The sequence below is a fragment of the Cibotium barometz genome, chromosome 58, assembly GCF_041138505.1.
Source record: "Cibotium barometz isolate CiBa-2024 chromosome 58, ASM4113850v1, whole genome shotgun sequence".
Lineage (NCBI taxonomy): Eukaryota > Viridiplantae > Streptophyta > Polypodiopsida > Cyatheales > Cibotiaceae > Cibotium > Cibotium barometz.
Window position 1 is genome coordinate 24206125 of NC_141103.1, and position 24440 is coordinate 24230564.

Here is a 24440-nt window from a genome sequence, read left to right on the forward strand (position 1 = left end):
CGGCATGCTCTATTGTGACCGAATCATTACCGAACAATTGTCCTTCCATGGGATGTGCTTTCCATGTTCTCAGATCTATCTTTAAAATTTGCAAATCCCTATGCACATACACATGATCTAATGCCCAATCATGCACCAATTGGGATTCTCTCATGAAGGGTCTCCCCAATATTATGTCATATGAGTTAGGTTGGCGTAGGAAGTCTATTACCACAAATGTATGATGGTAGCCAAACGTAAAGAGTTTGAGTTTCACATTCTCCAAAAGTCCAATGGGCCTTGAAGATGTTCCATCAACTATTTTAACGATTAGATCTGCCCTTTTTAGATTGCCTTTTTCCAAGTTCTCCCAACAACGATTTGTGATGATGCTAACCCCCGCCCCACCATCCAAGATAGCCAGTGCTTCCAGGTATCCACTATGATGAATCGAGATTGCAACATTTGTGTCATCGGTTTCCTAATATAACGTCCCAATTAATTAACTGGTATCTTTGATGACTCGGGTTTTCCTTGTGTGTCTTAAGGTTCTTTCTACCCAGAGGTGGCAGAACCTTCTCTATAGTATCGGTCCATTCCTTTATGTCTGTCCATAGGGTTGGTGAACTGCGTTAACACTTTTCCTAATGGCATTTGTACAGGCGTGGATAGTACAGTCGTGAGACTTCCGATATCTCTGGGTTCTCTGGTGATTGAGGGTTCCCCCCTAGGTGTGTGTCTCGTATTCATCCATAGGGAAGAAATGAATGGACTCACCTAGCGCATCTTCCTCAAACATTTTGGACATCGTGTTTGCTTGAGATCCCTCTTCTGTTACTTCTGGAATAGGAGTATGTACGTCCAATTCCTTTCCCTTGTTAGCTCATTTCATGGATACATTGTATCCCTGACCCGGTTAGCCCTTATTAGCATCTTCGAGCTTCCTTATCTCCTCATCGGCATTGGGGTACTCTCACAGACTCCTTTTGGAGTTGAGGGTCGCTCCCTTTCCGGATCTTTGTGGTTGATCCTTTGATCCCCTTCTTCTCTCGAATGGGTGGGTTTGGTGTCGATCGTATCTTCTTTGGATCCATCTTGGATTGTTTTTGTCACCCTTACCCACTTTTTTCACTCTTCTCCTGCAGGCCAGTTCTAGAAATGGTCGTATCTACCGGTTCTTTCCCTTGTCTCCCAATTGGGCTTGGGCTCGTGTCAGGACATTGAGTGGTGTGATATTTCTAGGCTGCACACTAATGTTTCAGATGGTGGTTTGATTAGCAGTGGTGTTAAACATTGAGATGTACTATGTTTTACGTCATGTAATTAATTTAAATATTCTAAGTCATGGGCTGGGCTTGTCAGCACCATATGTAAAGGACAAAGGGATTGGGTGATCGCCGATGAGAGGCGCACCTTGAATATCAGCAGGATAAGGGTTAGGATCGGCCGGCCATGTATGGGTGCCCATGTGTGAACGGCCAAGTCACCTATAAGAGTCAAATGTAACCCTAAAACTCTCATTCTCATGTGTTGAATACAGAAGTGCTCTTGCCTTATCTTCTTGGTTTCCTTCTCCTGCGTGTGTGTGTGAGAGAGAGAGAGAGAGCGATCGAGCACTGTGTGGCAGCACGGCGGCAGCAAGGCGGTAGAGCGGCGACGGCGGCTCCTTCTTCACTGCGATGCGAGAATCCTTCACGACGGCGGTTTGAGCGGTGAGTGACATCTTTGCATTCTGTTTAAGCTTGCTTTCCTGGTTGTATGCTTGCAGCCATTCGTGGCTCACATACGGTGTTCGGCAAGTCCCCACTACGACTCGTGTGGCAAAAGCGTAATTTTTGGCACCGCTACCGCCGCGGGGAGATGCCCTGCACCAAGCTCCAGTTTGCAGCTTGGGCTGCTGCGTGAATTTACACTGTAGGAAAGGCGACTGTGTGTTTGTTGTTGAGGGTTTTTTTGTGTTCTGTAATCTGTTTCTGCAATTTGTCTTCTGTAATTCTGTTCCCTTTGTTATTTTCCCGCTCCGCGTGTGGGTGCGTGATCTATTTGCTAGTTTTTTTACGTTCGAGAGGGATTTCTGAACACGCAGGGCTGCGCTGTGTGCGAACAGCGCCTCAGCCAAGTCCAAACCCCAGAAAGAAACCCTAGAAATCTTTTCTCCTAAAAAAAAAATAGAAAAAAAAAACAAACAAACGTGTGGAGAGGAAGGAGATTTTTTATTTGGAGAAAAAAATTTTGAAAAAAAAACCCTAATTGACCCTAACCCCGGCCTTGATCTTTTGATATATATATATATAGGAGAGTGAGCCTTCATAGCTTTCTTTCAAGTGAGAGCTTAAGGGAAGTGGAGCTCTATATGTAGCCCACCCCCCACCAAGGAGTGAAGTGAGCATGTGGGATAAAGCCTTCACCCTTTCCTCCACAAGCAAATAGGCCTTCACCCCTTCCCCCACAAGCAAACAAACTGTTTTGAGAACCACAGGAGCTCTGGATAGGCGAACACTGTGTTGTAAAGCACGCTAGGACCCTTTAAACGACACGCTCGTCTCGAGCTTCTATCACATGCCCTAGTTCAGGTTCGACCATAAGTAAGGGGGTTAGAAACGAGTTAAAAACAATACAAAAATAAGTAAAAACGGGGTGCAAAACACCTAAGAAACCACTTGTGTGGGCTTCAAAGGTAGTCACCAACGCCCGTAGGGTACCCACGTCACATGCATCTACGCTTTGGTCGGGTACTAGAGCCTGAGCCACTAGAAAGCGTTTCAGTTTACGCAGGCTCACACCATCCCTCCACGTTGGCATCTTGGCCTTCAGTTGGAACCCAGGGAAGTGCAACCAAGATCCACGAATAGCGGATAGTGACTCGTCCTCTGACTTAGAAGCCATGGAGGGGCACCCTACCAAGAACCCTGAGGAAACAAGCCAAAACATGCCAGTTTGGGCCCCACAACCCGGATCTAGCATGTTTAGTCGTCTAATAGAGACCTTTAGTAGAGCTACACGCTCTGAACATGCGACAAACGAAGTAAATGAAGGAGGGGTAGTAGATTCGCCATTCACATCTTATGTAGATCCTACCCTCCCAAAGAGTGTCCATGTGGATATTCTACCCACTTCGTTTCATGAGGGCCCTACTGAGCTACAACCTTCCGATGCGCTTCCTAAAGTAGAGGTCCCTAGAAGTCAATCCATAAAAAGTGACATTGCGTCGACTTCACCATTTGGCACTCCAAGTCTAAATGGGATATTTCTCAATGAAAATTGGCAATATGATCTACACACAGAGACTCTAACTGACCTATACACGGGTTACACATACCATGTAGGTTGGTTAGAAGTCATACGATCTACATCTAGTGCCACTAATCTAGAGGAGCAACAACAAATGATATGTGAGGTTATTCATAGAATTATCCAATTTGAGAGGCAAAATAGTGGAGTGAACCTAGTTTCCACTGGCCCTATGAGGTTTTTGGATATGGGTAAGGCCAAACAACCAACCCTATCACAATTGGAGACTCCCTCGGTGAGTCCCATAGACCCTTCGTATGTTGTTTCGCCTGGAGTCTCAATGTAGGTTAAGCCCACGAGCAGTAACTTTAGCTTTTCAACCTTGGCTCAACTTTCCATTAAGGAATCCACAATGCCTACCCTAATGATGAGCATGGCGGAAAGTGCACCTGTTATCGCACTGTAGTTAGTATACGACGCCGCTACCTAGTGGAACAGTACCTACAACAGTGCGTGCCAGTGCCTATCGACCATATGTGCCTATCGCTACTCATGCTCATGTAGCTCCTACGCCTCTTAGTATGCCAATGGCGTATGCTCCACGACCGCCTTATCACAACCCTTATCCAAGAGGAGCTAGGCCTAGTCACATATCATATCCTATGTCAGCTACCTACATACCCAGACCAACACCAACTCCTATCAACCAGGCTATCCCAGAAGTGCCTCCACCAGCTACGCCTACTCACCTAGGTGATCTTGCAGCGTTTGCTCAGACGATTGGACGATCTATTGCAGAAAACATGCGGGGCATGCCTGAGAGGGAACCTAGAAGCAAGGCAGTACAAGTTGCCAAGCTCACTCAGAACTTCAGTGTGGTAACGAAGATGTTAGGAAGCACATTGAAGTCTTTGAACACCTGTGTGATTCCTTGGAAGAGCACAATGAGCTACATAAGTGTAAAGCCTTAGGCTTAACCTTGAGTGGAAAAACCGGAGATTGGTATCGAACCTTAAGGGTTGACGAGCGTACTCACTATCCCACTCTCAAGAGATTATTCTTGAAAGAATACATACGTGAGCGTGTGCTTTGGGGAGTAGCATCTCAACTCCAAAAAGCTGAACACGAGGAAGGGGAGTCAGTGAGAGACTTTATTAGTCGATTGAAGCATCTAAATTCTCGCTGCACTCTCGATAATAACCAACTACTCGATAGATTCATCCGAGGTTGCGCCACGAGGACATATACAATGGCCTAGTCATTAGAGGTCTTACAACGTGGGAAGCAGTCACTGCCAATGCAATCCAGTTAGAAGACAACTTGATGATTGCAGGTAAAAAGGTGTCTTCGGAAACAAAATCCGTTAGTTCGTAAGTATCTGGGCACGAGCCAATGATGACGGTAAAACCTATTGCCAACAAGGAGCCCAAGATATCCAAAATGTCTGTGACCGACCTTACTAAGGCTCTCCAAGAATACTTTAGGGGTAGCCGAGCTCCTCAAAATAGCCATATGTACCCAAGAAGAGAGCAACAATGGTGTTCGGTTTGCTTAGGACCACATAGCACGAGTGAATGTCCCACATTCAGAGTCAAATTCAATGGAAATTGCAATGCATGTGGTAAGTATAGCCATCAATCTAAGGATTGCCTAGTACTTAAGCGAATGTTGGCAAATCAGGCACCACTAGCCTGGTCAAACACACCTCAAGTACCCGCACTGAGGCCTGCACAACCTGTCGAGCAACTGTCACAGCACATAGTTCCAAGGAACCCGAATGTAGTCCAGTCTATGCCGTTGCCACCGCCAGTGCTAGGACCACAACCTCCACATCCAAGGATTACCCCAATAAACCAGATGGGTTGTGAGTCACATAGTACGTGTGGGGATTATAAAGAAGAGATAGACCCCACTACTCCATATGGGATTGATATGTTTGAAATGACTCCCCAGTACTACATGGAGGATCATTTTGGGCAAGTCAAGCCTATATATCAAGCGGCTGCTCTCGCCACAAGAGGGCAAAACCTTAACACCTTGGCAAGGAGACCACCTCTTCAATGCTACGATTGTGGTGGACCACATCGTGTAGCGGAGTGCCCTAATAGGCTACAGAAGATCACTACTCAGATGCAACCAAATCAAGGGAGCACATCGGGAATACCGGTACTTACATGTAATCGTTGTGGCATAGATCATTTGATTGCTCAATGTCCACATAATCCTAATGCACCCAAGATTACGCCATTGAATTTGGTTGAGGTCACCAACCAGGCACGAGGAACCACACCCGTTGTACCCACGAATGTAGTTACACGGTCAATGCTTCAAAATCAAAACTACATTTTTGAAGAGAGAGATACTGCATCAATTGCTCGAGCAAAGAAAAAGAAAACGCGGCGGAAGAGATCGCTTAACGCCATGAGCTCCAAGCCTAGTTCAAAGACTAACATAGGAACAGGAGACGACCCCGTGCATATGAATGATCCTGAAGATGATTCTAATTCAATAGAAACCATGGGGACCAAAGCCACTACCTTAAGGGAGGAACCCACTCGGGAGCTCAATGAAGGAGAATCAAGCGAATACATAAATCAGGGAAAACAGAAGGAAACTTCCTCGGCCCCACAACCAAGTCAGCTAAGGCCCTCTCGGACACCCAAACTGACTGAGACTTCCCAAGACAAGCCCCGTGCGTCAAAAAACCTCAAGAAAAAGATTGAAACTTACCCAAACCCGGTTGAGGAGATTGAACAAGTGCAACACTTAAGGGGTTTGGTGGAAGAAACACAAAGAGAACTGGAGCCAAACCCGAGAAGAATCAAAATTCCAGACAGAGTGTTTCCTATACAAGTTCAGCCTCACAGGAGCCATAAACCGTTAGTTATACCTAGTATCATTCAGGAAGAAAGTGAGGATAGGACATCAGGAAGTGGGCAAACACCCTTCTTGCTAGAAAGAATGTTTAGTGAGGGAATGCCTCACCCCATCGAAGAGGAAGTGATTCCATCTTCACCAGTCCCTAGTCAAGGGGCGATATCTCGAAAAGTATCATTGAATGTGTCCAAGCTAATGGATTTCATGTCCTCTGAAATCAGAACCACAATCATATCCAAGTTATACGGAGATCCTGAGCTATTCTTAGCTCTTCGGGCATTTCTCAATGGAGAACTGAAGGCAGGGTTACCACAATTTGCAAATATGGATAGACCCGATACGCTTCAAGATGAAGGGGAACATTGGGATCTACAATCCAACCTAGATGAAGACTCGGTCATTGAAATACCTATTAACAAGTTGGGACAGTACTTTGAAGGTGACGAATCTAATGCAACTCTCCCCATTACTACCAAGGGATTAAATCTAAAAAAAGGAATCCTTGATGGTGGTGCTGGAGTGAGCATTGTGACTAAAAACTGTTGGGAATCTATGGGAAGACCTCACCTTGAAGTCATAAACATAGTGGTTAAGATGGCAAACGGAACTATTGCTAAACCTATTGGAATGTTAAGGGACCTTAAGATCAAGGTCTTGGGATACAAGATAAAACATATCTTCATTGTTATGGATTCCTCCAAGCATCCTATGTCATATCAAATGATCTTAGGACGTCCTTTCATGAGGGAAGCACAAATGGTGCATGACTGGTCGAAAAACCATGTCTACCTACAATTCTAAGACTCTGTCATTCGAGTTGATCTTGAGAATGGTCATGCGCATTCTTTAGGAAGCAAGGTTATCATCGATAATCGATCGGATACCATTATTCACTCAGCCCCATTAAGGTATTGCTATACATGCAAAAAAGAGATTGATGAAAAAGATTCTCCTTATATGGATGAAAAAAGAGACTGATGAAAAAGATTCTCCTTATATGGATGTCGCGCGCATCCTTTAGGAAGCAAGGTTATCATCGATAAAATCGATCGGATACCACTATTCACTCAGCCCTATTAAGGTATTGCTATACATGCAAAAAAGAGACCGATGAAAAAGATTCTCCTTATATGGATGTCCTACTGGGTATGATTGAGTCGGATAACGTGGATTGGGTACACCTAGCGGCAACCATAGACACATGGGGAAATAGAGGGACAAGTTGGGTAACACCTCTGAGGGGCAAGATATGCCACCGTTAGTGCCAATAAACATGATAGGTGTTATGCACTTGACTCCTGATGGTGAGAAAGCGCCAAACTCCACTGACACTGAAAGTAGCGAAGACTCTGACCAATGTAACTCTGAGTATGAATCTCAAGAAGAAACTGACTCTGAGCCTGATGGGGGGGATGAATCAAATATTCACCCAAATGTGGAAGCAAGGTGCTCAAGGCCTAGGACAGTGACCTCCTACAGTTCATCCGTCGAGAGTGAGGGGGACACAAGTGAAGATCGACCAAGTGAGTTCGAATCTGATAGAAACAAAAATCAAAAACTTGGTAAGAAGAAAACGAGACATAAGCACCAACGCTATCGAGCTAATGTGCGAACCACAATAAACAAAGAGCGATCCACTGCAGAATGGCTTAGTTATGTAGGAGCTATTGACGCGCTCATCGGAAGATAGCGGATAATTGGGGACAATATCTCCAAAGTGTCATGTGGTGTATTCCGCAACCTCATGACGTCGCCCAATTAGAAATCAAAGAGAAGCCAAAACTAAGTTGTACTACAAGAAGGCGACTGCAAGAAGGTGGCAAAACCAAGAGTTAGCTCAGCAACAAAAGGAGGCGGAATTAAAAGAAAAAAACCGGGCACAAGAACCAGTAGACTTACACCCCACACCCGAGCATTTCAAATCATTTACCACAGGGGAACGTAAAATGGTCTACACAAAAGCTCAACGAATGCCTACCAATGGGAGTAGCGGTGTCTACGATGGCCCTGCGATAGTTAAGGAGATAGACTTAGTAGATCCGGGTGAGGAGTCTAAACCAGTTTTTATTGCTCAAGACCTCACCAAGACAGAAGAAGCTGCACTTAAGAAGCTTCTTAAGGAATTCAAAGATATATTTGCTTGGACATATCATGATATGAAGGGTGTTCCACCCTCGATGTGGTGCAACACACGATTCCAATGATAAGCACTGCTAAACCAGTCTAGCAATGTCCCTACCCAATGAATCCTAAGTATGCAAATATTGTATAAGAGGAAATTGAAAAGCTTGTAAAATGTGGATTCATATACCCTATTGAGATGAACACTCAGAATGGGTTTCTCCGATAGTCATCGTACCAAAGAAGAATGGGAAACTCAGAGTGTGCGTTGATCTCAAAAAGGTTAATGCAGCCACCAAAAGGGATCATTACCCCTTGCCGTATTCTGAACATGTGCTTGAAAGAGTAGCAGGTAAAGAGGCATATAGCTTTTTAGATGGGTACTCGGGTTACAATCAGATCACAATTGCAGTTGAGAACCAAGCTAAAACAGCATTTATCACGGAGTTTGGAGTGTTTGCCTTTCGCGTCACGGCTTTTGGCTTGACCAATGCACCTGCAACATTCCAACGATTGATAAACACGGCCTTTAAGGAATATCTAAGGGACTTCTGTGAAGCTTTCTTAGATGATCTTTGTGTTCATTCCTCGGGATGAGCACTTGATGTGTTTACGAAAAATATTTGAAAGGTGTAGATTATATCGCATCTCATTGAATCCTTTCGTAAACACATCAAGTGCTCATCCCGAGGAATGAACACAAAGATCATCTAAGAAAGGTGTAGATTATATCGCATCTCATTGAATCCTTTCAAATGCCAATTCTGGGTTAAACACGGAGTTATCTTAGGGCATATAATGTCCAAAAATGGGATTTCCACTGACGAGAGTAAAATCAAGGTCATTCTGGGATTGCCCCCACCCACCAACTATAAGGGAGTCCAACGCTTTATTGGCCATGTTGGTTATTATCGAAGGTTTATTCTATTCTTCGCGGAGATAGATCGACCGTTGTATAAGCTTCTCATCGAGTTTATTTGGACTGAAGATTGTGACCGTGCCTATGAGCTATTAAAGAAGGCCTTGGCGAGTGCTCCAATATTGAGAATGCCTAACTAGGATTTACTCTTCCATGTGCATATTGATGCATCAAACTTTGCTATTGGGTGTGTGTTAACTCAACTTGGAGAACACAAACTAGACTACCCCATTAGCTTTGCCAGTCGTCGCCAGTTGAACGATGCTGAGATGAACTACACCACTACGGTGCGAGAAGGGTTGGCAATGATATATGCAGTAAGGAAATTTTGTTATTACCTCCTTGCCACCAAGTTTGTTTTCTATGTGGATCATCAAACATTATCTGGTAAACAAACCATGCTCCACAGGAAGAATCACACGATGGCTGTTGATTCTTCTTGAGTTTGATTTCACTGTTGTTGTGAGACCTGGCAAAAAACATGTTATGGCTGTGATCATTTGTCTCACATACCTAATGGTGAGGCTCCTACAGGAGTTGATGATGACTTACCTGATACTTCCCTATTCATGGGGTGAAGACAATGCCTGAATGGAGTGAGAAGATTATTAACTTTTTGGTTAATGGCTTTCCACCCAAGGAGCTTCATAAGGATCTAGCTCAAAAGTTGATCAAGGAATGCGAACCTTATTGCCTGATAGACGGGACTCTTTATAAAAGAGGAAAGGATGACGTTCTTAGGCGTTGTGCCCGAGAGGATGAGTATCTATACATTTTGCAAGAGGCACATATGGGCGTAGCCAGTGGTCACTTCTCAGGAGACTTAACTGCACGAAAGATCTTACAATCGGGGTATTGGTGGCCCACTATGTTCCAAGATGCATCACTTTTTGTAAAGGGTTGCGATGAATGCCAACGATACAAGAAACCCCATAGGAAAGATCAGATGCCCCTACATCCAATCAAAGTAAACCAACCATTTGAAAAGTGGGGTTTAGACTTTGTAGGTCCAATTAGCCCAGCGGCCCGCAACACACAATCTCGCTATATTATTGTGGCCACTGACTATATGACCAAATGGGTTGAAGCGAAAGCGACACGTAAGGCAGATGCAAGGACAACAGCCAAGTTCCTCTTTGAAAATATAATCACACGCTTCGGTTGTCCTTTTGAACTTGTGAGCGACAATGGTACGCATTTTATAAATGACGTGATTAAGGAGCTCACAACAAATTTCATGATATCCCATCATAAATCTACTCCTTATTATCCGCAAGCGAATGGCCAAGCCGAGAGTACCAACAAGACCTTAATCTCTGTTTTGACAAAAACAGTTGAAGCTCATCGCACGGATTGGGATCTAAAGCTTACGACAGCTTTATGGGCCTATCGTACTGCGTACACAATGGTGGCTATTAATTGCACACCATTCAAAATGGTATATGGCCAAGAAGCAGTCATGCCGTGGGAATTTGTCATTCCTAGTCTTCGTGTTGCTACTCAAGAGGGTTGGGATGGTAATCCCTTAATAGAGCGTTTATATATCCTTGAGCGGCTAAACAAAGAAAGACAATTGGCTGTGTACAATGGCTGTGTACAATGCCCTTGTGGAGAAGGATAGAAGGAAAAAATGGCTGTGTACAATGGTTGTGTACAATTGGCTGTGTACATTGGTTGTGTACAATGCCCTTGTGGAGAAGGATAGAAGGAAAAAATGGTTTGATCGCCACACCTGAAAGACAAGGACATCAAGGTTGGGGATAAAGTCCTTATGTATGGAGTGCGTAACGAAAAGAAGAAGCTCAAATATGCTGGTAAGGGACCGTATAGAGTATGTGAAATCACCCCGCAAGGTACCATCCGAGTGTGGAGACTCTGACGGAGTTGAAACTATTGGATTCCTTAATGGGAGTAAATTCAAAAGATACTATGACCCCCTGAGCCAAGAGGAGTTACATGCAATCCATCAAAAGAAGGCAGCTAAAGAACAAGCTGAGCTTAAGAAGATACAAGCAAGAGTTGAAGCCAAAGAATGTCAACAGCATGCTAGGCGCCAACGAGAAGCCAACTTGGGAATTACGGAAGTATTTTTCGAGGAGACAGAGGAGGATTCACTGGAATCTGACCCACCTCTAAGATACCCAATTGAGTTATAGAGTCCTTATTACAGCAGGGAGGTGCTGTATAATGCATTATTGGATACAGGAGCTCAATACAATTTGCTATGATATGGTGTGTGGTGTCAACTTGGAAAACCACCTTTATCCAAGAGTGCTATCCAAGTTAAAGGAATTAACAAGAAGAAAACCTCTGTCTCAGGAATTCTGCACACTCTGGTTGCTTATGACAAGGGGACCGTAATCCAAAGCCTTTTGGTTATGCCTGCTGGTACCATGGAAGGGACTGTAAACTTGGGGTGCAAATGGATGTTGGCCACCAAGTGCAATATCAATTGGGCAACCAGATGAGTCACAACGCAAGAACCAACACTCAGTCTGACCGCTCAAAATCCCGCTCCTAAGCCATCAACTCTGGACAAAATGCTAGATAATGAAAAATCACAAAGTCCAGTGGCAAAACCATCTTTTATTGTTTGCCACCCCTCTAACGCTTCAACGCCAAGAGTGGAAACATGCAGGGTGGTCTCTAAAGCTCCCCTTACTATGCCAAACAATACATACAAATGGGTCCCAAAAGCTTCGTTAACAGCTACTTCCCCTGCTCAATCTCGTTCAGACAAGAAGCCTCGTAGGAGGAAAGCAACTACCCACCCGAGAAAGGGCAATGTAACATCACGATGGATCCCTAAAAAATTATTAGTAGCCCAAGGGTACTACGAGGGGAATGACTAGATTTGGGTCCCTAAAAATAAGCTGAATCCCTCTACATCACCTATAAAACCTTGCAAACCAAATGTTGCCATCCCAACGACAATTCAAGACCGTGGTAAGGGAAAGGTAACAGAGTGCTCCGCACCACTTCTTCTAGAGTTAGTTTGGATTCCCAAACGACATCGATCAATACCACCTAGCTCAGGAATGGGGGGAGCCACATGAAGCTTCTAGCTCCTCATGCCAGGCACACGTTGATATAGAAGTTTCTTCATGCTCTACACCTACTCTTGTCGACACCCAACAAGAGACCAATGAGTCTATGTCTCCCTTTGTAAAAGTATCGTCGGAAACCATTTCCTCCATTCGTCAATGGGAGCATACACTACCATCTCTGCAATTTGATGTGGCCACACAAGGGTCATAAAAAGCTATCTGCCCACATCACCACCTATAACCTGCTGGACAAATTGGTTCCAAGAGGCTGCAACATCATTGCAGAAAATATGATCTATCCAGGGAAAGGGGGAGCATGTACTCACGCTCGACATTCTATTGCTTCCTCCCTAACCTTCTCCCCTGACCATGTAATTGCCAAATTCAAGGAGATGTATATATATAGCTTCATACACATAAAAAAGAAAAGAAAAGAAAAACAAAAAATAGTAAAAAGAGCAAGAGCACATTAAGAGCAGAAATATCCGTATACAATCAGGAACTAGATTGACCTATCATAAACCTACTGATGCTATATCTGTGTTTGTAGATATGGCAGATGCACGATCGTCACAAACTTCATCCACTCCCACCTTTAATGAGAGGTATCATCTGTACCTTTCTCAGATATTTCACATGTACTATCCTGTAATTGAAACTGAATGGGATCATATAGATGTACTAGCTAGAGAGGAAAATGTTGAGGAATTAGAATGGCCAATTCACCTATTAACCATGACTGACCCCTACTCCGTAGAGGACATATCCTCGATAGCCCAATGCCTTCCTTTTCCACAAGATGACTATCCTCGCATGGTTACATTCTTGATGAGTTTATGTGGATGGAAAAACGAAAAGGAAATATCTGATAATGATGAATGGACGGATGAAACTCATGGCACTACCGAGATTGACTATATTTATTTGGATGATGCAGATAGAGGCTTAGCCTTAGGGTTAGAGCCAGGACTCTACAACATCCTCTTACCATATCCTCAGTAGTAGTGTGGTGACTGGTAGGTAGGTTAGTGTTTTCAAGTTTTTTCTAGTTTGGATTCCTTAAACAAGTCTTTAATTTTTTACACTGATGTACCTCTCGAGGTATAGTGCTTGTTAGTTGGTTGTACAGGTTGAAAAGTTTGAGGTGGGTTCGCTTTCAAGTCCTAAGATAGCCGCAACGCTAAGTCATAAATATCTCATCAAATTGCGGGCATTTCTCTCATCGAATCAAGGAGATCTCCAAAATACAGGTGTAATTCTTCCATACCCACTCTCTTTCGTTTTTACTGTTCAATTAATTGCATGAACTGAAGACATGACCACATGGAACTTGTCAAAGTACTACTTAGTTTTGAAGTTGTCTGATGTGCTAGTGTAAATCATTAATGAGCTTAACCTTATTGGCTATATTCTTGAGAATACATGAAGTCTTTAGTTAACTTGGAATATGGTTGTCTTAAGTCTAAGATTATAACCATCTTAATGTTTGAACAAACTGGCTGTGTGTGTGTTGACCTCCTCTAGGACATAGCTTTTACCCCTTGGTCGAAAGGATGCAAGAACACATTATAGTTCAGGAGCGAAGATCAAAAGAAATAAATTTAAAAAGAAAGAAAGAAAGAAAAAAGGCCTACAATAAATGGCAATGCAAGTCTATTATGTGCTCTAATGTTGGCCTATCGCCTTATTGACACTTGGTAGGTGAGGAGTATTCTATTCCAGACCGATGCCTTGGTTGGTAGGGGGTAGCCTTGCCTAAGGTAAACTAATAGATTCCTGGATAATGCTTTGTGTTAAACATGGTACCAGGATCGATGTTAGTTTTGCCTTAGGAAGGTCGCCATTGTGTGTAAAAATTATCACGTGCATAAAGAAATAAAGGCAAAAGGCTCTTGTAACTCTAATGTTTCTTGTGTCCCTAGGCTCGTGATATTAACTTGTTCTTAGAGTAGACACATTGTGGTCATCTGTTTATTTATTACGCTTGGTTATTTTCCTTGACTTAGGCAAGTTATAAACCTTGATTAACCTTTGATAATAATTTTAAACTCCTGTTAATTGGCTACACTAGCTCGTTCATGTAACCCCTTAAACTAAGTTTTCATAGCAACATCCATTGTGGTCTAACATGCTTGAATTTATTACACTTTATATCTTTTGAATCCCAGCATACTTTCACTCTACTTCCCTGTTTTGCAGACGGTCTACAACAACAAACCCTATCGAGCTTACCATACCATAGCTTCCGAGGATGGAATCTACATTAGGAAGGGGGGCATGTTAACCTATGACAGACATTGAGACGTACTATGTTTTACGTCATGTAATTAATTTAAATATTCTGAGTCATGGGCCAGACTTGTCGACACCATATGCACCATATGTAAAGGACAAAGGGATTGGGTGATCGCCGATGAGAGGCGCACCTTGAATGTCAGCAGGATAAGGGTTAGGATTGGCTGGCCATGTATGGGCGCCCATGTGTGAACAGCCAAGTCACCTATAAGAGTCAAATGTAACCCTAAAACTCTCATTCTGGGTTAAGATTCCTCCCCAGCCTCTCAAGATGTCCAACATCTTCCCCTGTAATCAAATCCCTCTTCAGAAATATAAAAGATCTTGTTTCTACCAGTTTTGGCCTAGAGAGAGAAAATATTCTAGAAAGAGAATATTTAGATTTTACATATTTTTGGATAAAAAAATATCTCATCTTATTAAAATAAGTTCCCTTGAAACAGAAGTTCAAAAAGATTTTCACAAGGTGCATTAGAAATTAAGTATAATCTGTTCAAGAGGCATTATCCTGGGGGTGAAGATTTTTTTGAAATTTTAAATTAAGGTTCCTATGGACCAATAAGATTCATCCAAATGTAGGAAGGAGATAAATGAAGAAATAAAAGAAAAATCCCCCAAAAATGAGTAAATACTCACATAACATGAAGAGTTGACTAAGGACAAGGTTAATAGTTAAAAAAGAGAGATATTTAGGTGAAATGATGCATTTTTGACACCTCTGCATGGGGGAATTTCCCTCATGAAGGAGGCACCTATTTCACATGCTTGAATGAGTTTTAAACTTCCAAATAATGGGATATTTTTATCTCTCCTGTTTCAACTAGATCCAAATTGTGAGCAAAATTGACCTAAAAATGGTCAAAAATTGACCAAACTGATTTGGAAAATTCTAGAATCAATTGGCTTGGTTAGAAGCTCACTTTTTCCTATAAATAGAAGCTCTCCCCTTTGTTGAAACTCAATAGTGTTTTGCACTATTACCCTGTCTCTCCCAAGTGCCAAAAACAGTGAATTTTACTCATAATTCACTAGTTTTTGACCTTCCCTCTTTCAAAAGATTGGTGGCCACTCTTTTCTCAAACAAGAGTTGAACCCTCAAACCATCAAGCCAAAGGAAAGCTCTCAAATTAGTAAGTTGGAGATTCTTCTCTTTTCCATTCATTTCATGTTTTTATGGTTTTCTTATGACTTTTGTCTTCTCTAAATTGTAAATAATGTTATGCCTCATTACAAAAAGGCATTCCTCTCTCTTCTCTAGTAAATCCAACCATTCTTTATCCTAGGTGAATAATTAATGTATAAAATTAAGTTTTTCATAATGTTTCTCTTAAATAAGTAGAAAAATGTTACTTTAGAATAATTTAAATACTCTTGATGCATTTCTAATTAATTTTAAAGAATCAAAATTGAAAAATGGTCAGCCATACAAAGGAGGTTATGGGGTGAAATTTTTTAAAAATTTAGAAATAAGTATTTTATTTTTATTATTTGTATAAAAGAAATTTAGTTTTATTATAAAAGTATTACTTTCATTATTATAAAAGTATTATTGATTTTTATGCATAAAAGTATGCAAAAAAGGTTATTTTTTAATTATAAAAGTGTTATTTTTATCATATTTGATTTTCATGCATAGAAGTATGCATAAAAGATTATTTTTTTATTATAAAAGTGTTACTTTTATCATATTTGATTTTCATGCATAAAAGTATGCATAAAAGATTATTTTTTTATTATAAAAGTGTTACTTTTATCATATTTGATTTTTATGCATAAAAGATTTTTTTTATTATAAAAGTGTTACATTTATCATATTTGATTTTCATGCATAGAAGTATGCATAAAATATTATTTCTTTATTATAAAAGTGTTACTTTTATCATATTTGATTTTCATGCATAGAAGTATGCATAAAAGATGTATTTTTTTATTATAAAAGTGTTACTTTTATCATATTTGATTTTCATGCATAGAAGTATGCATAAAAGATTATTTTTTTATTATAAAAGTGTTACTTTTATCATATTTGATTTTCATGCATAGAAGTATGCATAAAAGATTATTTTTTTATTTTATAAAAGTGTTACTTTTATCATATTTGATTTTCATGCATAGAAGTATGCATAAAAGATTATTTTTTATTATAAAAGTGTTACTTTTATCATATTTGATTTTTATGCATAAAAGATTATTTTTTTATTATAAAAGTGTTACTTTCATCATCATAAATGATTTTTATGCATAAATGGTTACATAAAAGAATTTTGTTTTATATTAAAAGAGTGATTTTCATCATAAGTAGTTTTTATGCATAAATGGGTGCATAAAAGATATATTTTTTATATTAAAAGTGTGATTTTCATCATAAAGGGCTTTTATGCATAAATGGGTGCATAAAAGATATTTTTTTATATTAAAAGTGTGATTTTCATCATAAAGGGTTTTTATGCATAAATGGGTGCATAAAAGATTTTTTTTTATTAAAAGAGTGATTTTCATCTCATAAATGATTTTTTTAAATGATAAAAGTGTGACTTTCATCAGAATCGGATTTTAGGCATAATTAGATGTATATAGAATCTTTATAATTAAATAAGGATTCTCCTTAATCCTCTATTTAATTTTCACAAAAATTGAAAAAATGAATAAGTAGATAATCTGTGAGAAGAAATGCTACCGTTTCATATTCACTAAGATGGTAATGAGAAAATTCAATTAAACTATCGAAGTCGGAGATTGAGATAAATGATTATTTTATTCCTCATAAGAAATTCATGTTTTAGAAATCTATAAGCAAATATTCGTCGAATGAAATGTAGAAAAAGAGAAATTGAAATAGTACCTTTCGAGAAAGATAGTTTAGGAAGAACCTTTCCAGACCCAAACTTTGATTCTGACTATTGACCAAGACCTAATTCCTTCATCAATGACGATGTGCTCAGTTCAGAAAAAATATACTCAAAACACCCACCGAATCTGAAACTAAGTTAAGACTTTTGATTTTGATCTGAGGATCAAGTTGACAGAATTCGAGGAATTGTGTTTGGAATTCAGACCTGGATGTAGAAGTATTGAGATATGGATTTAAGATTATTCATGGTTTTCAAACAAAAATCAAAACTGAGAACTTGCATAGAAACCCTATTTTCTTAAAGGAATGTCTTACGCTAGAATGCTGTGGAGGGAGCATTTGGCATATATGTTTATCTAAGGAAAGTTCGGTTGCAAGAGCTGGCAGGGAGTGTTCGAGGGGGGACAGCTCACGCGGCAAAGCCTGTCGAGGTCTTGACCAGCCTCGGTATGGTTAAAATGGTGCGCTTCCGATACGATGGGCGAGGACCGACGAAGCGGTCCCTGAGTGAAGTGCCAGGACACCTAAGGAGGATCCTGGAGGGTTCTCACCAGGCGATGCACGGGCTCGCGGTGCCGAGGACACCCATGCGTATGTCGAGGAAGATATTGTATGACAGACACTGGATCACGTTGTTGACTCGCTGATCTCAATGGAGAGTCCAGAACACCATATTGGGGAATATGGGAATTTCCCACAAGTTTGGGACACGTGGTCAAAAGTTTGGATTAACCATAACTTGAACACCACTAATCCAAAATGAGCGCTTTATAGCTCTTTAGATTCCATTTTTCAAGCGCTTTCCAACGATAGGTCATATGATAGGGTTTTGAGAAACTTACAAACATGTTATCCATGTCCCCTTTTTTAGGTATTCAAAAATGGGAATTGGAAAATTCCCAAATTCACTAATATGGTGTTCCAGAATGATACTGTTTTGTGAGAAACAAAGACTCAATGGAAATTTTGAAGTATGACGTGTAACCAGTAAATTGTTTGTCAATGGATTGTTTTTATTAAAGTTTTAAAGAGGAGTGTGTGCGTATCTGTTTTCTAAAGCTAAAGTTAAGAAAGGCATTTCAATTATGGGTGGGTGAGTACTTATTTGGTTCCACTGATTCCAGTGGGTAGGGTGGTGGCTAACCCATGGGCCAGATGGGGTTAGGCTGGAATCATGGAGATTTTAATAATCAAACTGAAAAATCTTAGGATTACGCTAGGATTCGAGTAGATAGTTAATTCCCTGATAAAATTCTCGATTGAGTGGATCAACGGTTGTGCCTAATCTTGATTAGAAAAAAAGCATTGAATTGCTCAGATGATCAATTTATATCAGTGATAGTTTCCTTCTATCTGGTTTAATTCAGGTGGAGGATAGTTTAGATTTTGATCTCGTTAGAAAACTCGTTAAGAAAAAATCAAAAAGGTGGAATCGTCCCCGCTTTTCGGGCATGGGAATTTTTCCCGGTTTCGGTTTTCGGAGTGACCACCAGCCTAGTCTCGTGCCCGGACATTCGAGGGTGAGGCCCCAAGTGAGAAACCCTGCCCCGCGCATGAGGGGGCTGCTTCCGCTGTCAGCTACTACCGGGAGTCCGCCGGTGTGTGGAGGGGACAGAGGGATCTCATAGTTGGTATCAGAGCTTTGCTGAAAGCTAATAAAGATAAATAAATTCTTATCAGAAATTAATAATAAGAACTCAGAAAAAGCATTTTCATAATGTGTTTTCATTCCGTAAGCTTCTTTAATGAAGAATTTTTAATCAAAGAAATTATTTTTATAGATGGAAGTTCCCTATTTATCTGGTATTCCCGACCTCACCCAGTCTCAAGATATGACTGCGTTCTCCTTCGAGCATCTCATCTCTTCCGCTTCAACTTAAACAAGCCGAGCAACACTCGCACGCCATTTCGAGGATTTATATTTTCCTAACCTAGTGGAGAGACTATAGCATAAGTGGTTTGCAGGGCAATATGTCCACGCCTCTTGCGACCACCGTGCAATGCTGTGGCAGAACCTCTCATTGGCTATGATCCTATTAAAGCTGAAAATGGTGCATGGCATCATTCTATATCATTCGACGCCTCAGAATTTCAGACTTTCATGCCAAGTCTATAGACTCCTTAGTTGCTTTATTCCTAAATGGAAGATAATAGCTCCCTTGTCAGTAAGTGGACGTTTGTATCAGGGCATGGTTATGGCCCAGTATCGTCGTCATATGCGTCTCCTGAGGAGATTTTGAATTCTGGAGCCAAGCTGCTCTATGTACATATTACAACTTTTATATAAATATAAAAATGTTTTCTTAAGAAAAATTTCCTATTGTATAAGTGATTGTTTACGGACGATATGATAAAGAAAAATCTGTTTTATCGGACATATGTCATAGATCTCCAATAAGATCATTGTCTTGTTTAAGAAATTATTTTCCGAACCTCTTAAGTGTTAGGATCTCATGGATAATATCAAAATAAAAATTCAATAATATATAAATTTTTGGCAGAATCATGAGACGAGGAAATCGTGGCCGTCAGCCAGACCCTGTCTCTGAAGATGACGAGCTTGACCCTAATGTTAGCAAGGCTCTTCATAGGACTCAGCTATAGGACCCTTCAAAGGAGAAGGGGAGAACCTGGGCGAGGTTGTGGAGAAATGGGTGGAAGCCATGGAAGAGTATTTTGACGTCACACAGGGTACAATGAGCGGAGCAAAATGGCTCTTGCCCGGCTGAAAATAGTGGAAACAGCCAAGGTAGCATGGAGGAACCACGGTGACACCAACCGTTTAATCAGAAATACTTAGTCCTGGAACGACCTAAAAACCTATCTAAGAAAGAGATTTTGTCCCCCTGGATTTTTGGTGAAAACCAAAATGAACGAATTTTTAAAGCTAAAGCAGGAGAGCAAAACCATCGAGGAATATCACCAGGCCTTTGCTCTTCTACTCAAATATTCACCACCTCTAGATGAAGAGCAACTCATGGGGCGAGGTTCATTTGGGGAATGAACGAACCCTTGGACACACTGGTCAAAAATGCCAAGCTAGTGTCCATGGCTGAAGCAGTAAGAATGGCAAAGGATTTTGCCAAAGCCTTTGTAGTAAAGGTCCTGCCAAAGCCTGCACCCTCTAACTTTAAAAGATTCCAAGCCCAGGGAAGTACTTCGAACTTTCCACCCCTGAAGAGGCAGCAAGGCCCGGATCAAAATCTGGATGCAGGAAGGTTCCGAAGTGAAGAAAGACCCTTCCCCCAGAATACTTTCTCAGGAGCCCCACCTCTTTCAAAAAATTAGAGGGATGAGCTCAGAACTAAAAACCGATGTTTTGGATGCCAGGGTTTTGGTCACCAACTGAAAGACTGCCCGACTCCTACATTGATTGTGTGGAGCAGGTGTTGCTAGCAATTCTTCATAAGTTAGATCTACTTAAATTACCAGGATTCCAATTGGTTTATATACCATGATTCCCTCTAAGCTTAAATCCTGGTAGGTGTCATCCAACCATCACGTGCCAATCGTTAGAGCATCCATTGGATGGCATTGGCAATGATGGTTGTCGATGTAGGGTAGAGGCAGAGGTCGTCTCGGGGGCGAATAGCTCGTCAAGGGGACAGGGAAGTCAAGGACCCCGAGTTCAGAGACCAACCCCTTCATACCAGTCTAATCAGGGTTCGGCGTCTCGCCCAAGCCAGGGAAACCCCAAAAGAACTCCAGCTCAGCCATCTGCCTGTGTTCAGAGTAACCTTAGAACTCCTTCCCAGAACTGGGGCAACCAAAGAGAAAGAGTTCCACCTCAGACTGCAGTAGCCAGAGTAGTCACAATTTCAGATGTAGTAGAAGAGGAAAGAGGGCAGATCTATGCTACAATTGAAAATCAAGGGCCTAACCAGCAGTTCTCAGTCATCCATACTCTAACAGAGTATCAGGGTTAGCCTTTTAAGCTTTTAATTGATTCAGGCAGTTCTCATTCATTCATTTCCCCTGGATGCTTGCATAAGCTAGTCTTAGAACAGAAATCAGGGAAACCTATGCAAGTTGAATTGGCTAGTGGGAAGACTCTTTTCACTCACCACCATGAGATAGATCTTATCCACAATCTAGATGGTAATGTAACCGACTGTCACTTTAAAGTCTTACCTCTGGGAATTTTTGACGGGATCCTTGGAATGGATTGGCTCCACAAAAATCAAGCTGACATACACTGTCACAATGAAACCATTTCCTTCCATGACCTTCACAGGAACAAAGTTCAAGGAACTGGAGTTTTCGGATCCCCAGACCTTCAGTTAGTAAAAGCTTCCAAGTTATTGAAAAGACTTAGGAAGAACCAGCAAATTTATGTTGTCAAAATGAACCCAGTAGACTCAAAGCTTAAGGCTAAAGAACCAGAATGGTTAAGTGAATTTGATGATCTATTCCCAGAGCAGAGCTAACAGAGATGCCTCCAATTCAGGAAGTAGATCATGTGATAGAATTAACCCCCGGAGCTCAACTAGTAGCCCTACGCACGTACAAAATGCCAGTTCTTGAAGCCATTGAACTCAAGGAACAAATTAGACAGCTGTTAGAACAAGGGTTTGTAAGACCCAGTGTTTCACCTTGGGGTGCGCCAGTTCTCTTTCAGAAAAAGAAAGATGGAACGCTTAGACTCTGTGTGGACTACAGAGGTCTAAATCAGCTGTTAAGAATAAGTATCCTATCCCAAGAATTGATAAGCTTTTGGACAGGCTAAATGGAGCCCAGATCTTCACAAAGATAGATCTCAAATTCGGGTATTACCAGATCAGGATCAATGATCAAGATATACCAAGATATACCAAAAACAGGGCATTATGAATTTACTGTCATACCATTCGGATTAACTAATGCCCCAGCTACATTCAATCGCATAATGCAGGACATCCTCAGAGAATACTTGGATGATTTTATTCTAGTTTTCTCTGATGACATTCTGATTTACTCAAAGAATGCAGCTGACCATGAGACTCATGTCCGAAAAGTTCTTGAGATTATAAGGAAGCACCAACTCTTTGCAAAAAAAGAGCAAATGCACTTTCTCTGCCGACCACGTTGAATACTTGGGCTTTCTGGTATCCAAAGATGGAATTTCTCCAGATTTTGCTAAAGTCCAGGCAGTTCATAGATTGGCCTGAACCAAAGACAGTGAAAGAAGTCAGAAGATTCTTGGGATTAACTGGTTGGTATAGAATTTTTATACCAAAGTATGCTCTCATAGCTTCCCCCCTGACTAACCTTCTCAAAAAGAATACCCCATTTCAATGGTCTGCTAAGTGCCAAAGTGCTTTTGATAAGCTGAAGAGCGCCTTGGTAACCAGTCCCGTTCTGAAGCTGCCAGATTTCTCTCTACCCTTTGAGGTAGTATAACTAATGCAAGTGGTTTTGCTAAGTGCCAAAGTGCTTTTGATAAGCTGAAGAGCGCCTTGGTAACCAGTCCCATTCTGAAGCTGCCAGATTTCTCTCTACCCTTTGAGGTAGTATAACTGATGCAAGTGGTTTTGCCCTAGGAGGTGCACTCATGCAAGAAGGTCATGCAGTGGCCTATGAATCCCGAAAGCTCAGAACACATGAGAGGAATTATGTTGTCCACGACCTGGAATTGCTTTCAGTAGTCTATGCCCTAAAGTTGTGGAGACATTACCTACTGGGAAAAAGATTCACTTTGATGACAGATCATCAGAGCTTAAAGTGGATCTTTACTCAGAAGGACCTCAACATGCACCAAAGAAGGTGGATGCAGACCCTGCAAGAATTTGATTTTGAAATCAAGTATCGCCCAGGCAAAGAAAATGTGGTAGCAGATGCCCTTAGCAGAAAAGCCTCCTTGCTTGCAATTACTGTAATATCAAATCCTTTGATTATGCAAGCAAGTGAGAAGATCATGCAGGATAGATTCTTTGGCCCTATTGCTACCCTACTTATGCAGGAAAGCAAAACTCCATAGGAGTTGAACAGAGTTCAAGGGTACAGCCTGGATGATGGCATTATGTATTATAATCGTAGGCTATGCATTCCCAATGATGAGGAAACCAAGGGACAAATTCTGAATGAAGCCCATGATAGCCTTATAGCAGGACATCCAGGTTTCATCAAAACCTACATGTCTGTAAAGAAAAGCTTCTTTTGGCCTGGTCTGAAAAAGGATGTACTGAATCATGTACGTCAATGTCTGATATGCCAAAAAGTCAAAGCTGAAAGAGTAAAAATGCCTGGGAAGTTACATCCATTGGACATCCCCCAGATGAAGTGGGAATGTATCAGTATGGATTTTATTACTCGGTTACCTTCAGTGCAATCAGGTTACAACTCTATTTTTTTGGTAGTTGATAGACTAACCAAAGTTGCCCATCTGATCCCAGTAAAAGAAACCTACACTGGAGTGGATGTGGCCAGAGTGTTCCTCAAAGAAATCTTCAGATTGCATGGCCTACCCAGGAGAATAGTAAGTGATCGAGATCCCAAATTTACTTCAAGGTTCTGGACTGCATTTTTCGAAACAGTGGGAACTTTCTTGGATAACAGCATAGCTTATCACCCTCCTGAGACCGATGGTCAAACTGAAAGGGTAAACCAAGTAATCGAAGATATACTTCGGTCATGTTGTGGCAGGGAACCCAAGAAGTGGCTAAGCTATCTGCACCTAGTCGAGTTCGCCTACAATGCTTCTTATCACCGAAGTATCGGGATAAGTCCTTTTAAAGCTCTGTATGGACAAGATTGCTTAACTCCATTAACTTGGTCCAACCCATTGATTAGGGTCGAGATGTCCAGACAGATGCTTGACAACATGGAGCAGCAAATGTAGGCAATTCGTAAAGATATAAAAGCTGCCCAAGATCGACAGAAGCAATATGCAGATAAGAAGAGGATAGACAGAGAATTCAAAGGAGCAGATATGGTCTTTATTCGAGTACGGCCCAAAAGAAGTTCTTTATCTCTTGGAAAGTACAAGAAGTTATTTCCCAGATATTGTGGGCCATATCTGATTACAAAGAAAGTAGGTGACTTAGCCTACGAGCTTCTTCTGCCTCCTCATCTCAAAGTTCATAATGTATTTCATGTAAGCCTTCTAAAGAAATATGTGCCAAGCCCAAATCATGTGCTTGAT

The 24440-nt window shown here is 41.2% G+C and overlaps 1 pseudogene; it reads left to right on the forward strand.

Annotated features, from left to right (window-relative positions):
- Positions 1 to 5340: 5340 nt before the first annotated feature.
- The window catches only part of LOC147606053 (uncharacterized), a 45821-nt pseudogene continuing 26721 nt past the window's right edge, over positions 5341 to 24440 (forward strand).